At 38.6% G+C, this 2,643-nt stretch overlaps 1 pseudogene; it reads left to right on the top strand.

Moving 5' to 3' along the window:
• Nucleotides 1-1,324: 1,324 nt before the first annotated feature.
• LOC129501697 (translationally-controlled tumor protein-like) lies at nt 1,325-1,833 on the top strand (annotated as a pseudogene).
• Nucleotides 1,834-2,643: the final 810 nt, after the last annotated feature.

Below are 2,643 nucleotides of genomic sequence, written 5' to 3'. Positions count from 1 at the left end.
GGTGGTAGCAATTACCAACGCTCATCATTATTCACTTCTCCTCTCTTTCCTGAACACCCAGCAGACAAGTTTCCAGCCTACGTAAAATTAGTCAGGGCAATATGGCTACTTCCAGCTGATGGAGTATAAACAAAATTTGACATTGTCATTTCTTGGCTGAGATATTTAAAAGCACTTGATTGACTCTGTAGCTTGCTCAAATCATGACACTGACCCTGAAAGCTTCATGTTTATACTGAAAAATGAGAAGACCTTAAAATTCACTTGGAAGGCTACTTCTCTGGAGAAATAAACTTAGGCCACCAATATTATGTCACCAATATTTCAGGAATTAACTGGTAGCTAAGAATAGCTTAGCCTAAGTTGATGAACATGCCAAGTTAGATGACATTTTTTTAAGAGAGAGAATGAGTCCCCAAGTCAATGAGGGTACAGAGAGAAAGAGAATCTTAAGCAGGCTCCATGCCCAGTGCAGAACCCAACACAAGGCTCATTGTCAGAACCCTGAGATTATGTCCTGAGCTGAAATCAAGAGTCAAAACCTTAACTGACTGAGCCACCCAGGTGCCCCCATGTTTGTTTTTTTTAAATTAAAATGTAATGAGTAATAGAGTATCATGTCTTCTGCAATTAGTGAAAGTTTTACTTCTTCCTTGCCAATTTATGGTATTGGCATTAAAAATAGGCACAAAGATCAATGGGACAGAACAGAAAAAACAGAAATGAGCCCTAAACTATATAGTCAATGAATCTTCAACAAAGCCAGAAAGAATATCTAATGGGAAAAAGGCAGTTTCTTCAGAAATGATATTGAGAAAACTAGACAGTAACATGCAAGAGAAAAAAAGTGGATCACTTTCTTATACCATATACAAAAATAAATTCAAAAAGGATTAATGACCTAAATATGAGAGAGGAAACCACCAAAATCCTGGAGGGAAAGACAGGCAGCAACATTGATCATGGCCATAGCAACTTCTTATTAGGTATGTCTCCTGAGATAAGGGGAATAAAAGCAAAAATAAACTGTTAGGACTTCATCAAAAGAAAAGCCTTCTGCAAAGTGAAGGAAACAATCAACAAAACCAAAAGGCAAACCTATCGACTGGGAGAAGATATTTGAAAATGACATATCTGATAAAGGGGTGGTATCCAAAATAAATAAAGAACTTATAAAACTCAACACCCAAAAGAAATTAATAATCCAATTAAAAATGGGCAGAAGCACCCTCAAGTGCCGCTCTGGCTATACTGCACTTGTTCAGAGCTCCTGGATCCTGCTAAGCTAGCACCTCCATCGTCTCTCTCCAGCTGTAATATCATCAGTCGGGACCTCATCACCCATGATGACACTTCTCTGACATCTACAAGATCCAGGTGATTGCAGATGGGCTGTGCCTGGAGGTAGAGGGGAGATGGTCAGTAGGACAGAGGGTAACATTGATGACTTGCTCACTGGTGGAAATGCCTCCACTGAAGGCCTAGAGGGCAAAGGTACCAAAGTACCACAGTAATCACTGGTGTTGATATTGTCATGAACCATTACTTGCAGGAAACCAGCTTCACAAAAGAAGCCTACAAGAAGTACATCAAAGATTACATAAAATCAATCGAAGGCAAACTTTAAAAACAGAGGCCAGAAAGAGTAAAACCTTTTATGACAGGGCTTCAGAACAAATCAAACACATCCTTATTAATTTCAAAAATGACCTGTTCATTATTGGTGAAAACATGAATCCAGATGGCATGGTTGCTCTGCTGGACTACTGTGAGGATGGTGTGACCCCAAATATGATTTTCTTTAAGGGTGGTTTAGAAATGGAAAAATGTTAATGAATTTGGCTATTACTTTGGATATATAACCTGTTGTCCTAACTGGCTGCTGCTCTACATCCACACAACACCAGGGCTTATACAAATGGGACTGATGTCACCTTGAGCTCTTTATTTATTTTACCTTGATTTATTTGGAGTGAAGGCATTGCTTTTGAGAAAATAAAATGTGTCATGTAGATTGTCCAAAAATGAAATGCATTTAAACCCATTTGAGAGAATGATTCTTAGTTTAACACATTTTTAAATCTATCCTGTATAGTGTCCTGAAGAAGCTAGAGCCTGATTATAGACTACTGCTAGAAAGCATAAGACTACAGATACCACAGATAACTTCTACGGTGAAAGCTACTTCTGGGACTGGAATATAAAAAACAGGAACCAAAAGTCTTAATTCCGAGTTCAAGGAAAGGGAAAGACCATGCTCATAGCCAGGTCAACATTTGAAGTGGGTTCCTTACACATTTTGTCACCTACAAATGGAAGTAGTTAACTCTGGAAGAGATCACCAAAAGAATAAAAAAGAGACTAATAACAGTTGGAAGACAACAAAGTGGGCAGAAGATATGAACAGACATTTTTCCAAAGAAGACATCCAGATGGCCAATAGATACATGAAAAGATACTCAGCATCATTCATCATCAGGGAAATACAGATCGGAACTACAATGAGACACCACTTCACACCTGTCAGAATGGTCAAAATCAACAACAAAAGAAACAACAGGTGTTGGCAAAAATGTAGAGAAATGGAAGCCCTCTTGCACTGTTGTTGGGAATGCAAACTGGTACAGCCACTTTGGAAAACAG

This window comes from Nyctereutes procyonoides, unplaced genomic scaffold (assembly GCF_905146905.1).
Source record: "Nyctereutes procyonoides isolate TBG_1078 unplaced genomic scaffold, NYPRO_anot_genome, whole genome shotgun sequence".
NCBI classification, from domain to species: Eukaryota; Metazoa; Chordata; class Mammalia; order Carnivora; family Canidae; genus Nyctereutes; species Nyctereutes procyonoides.
This window is presented reverse-complemented; position numbering and strand designations above follow the sequence as displayed.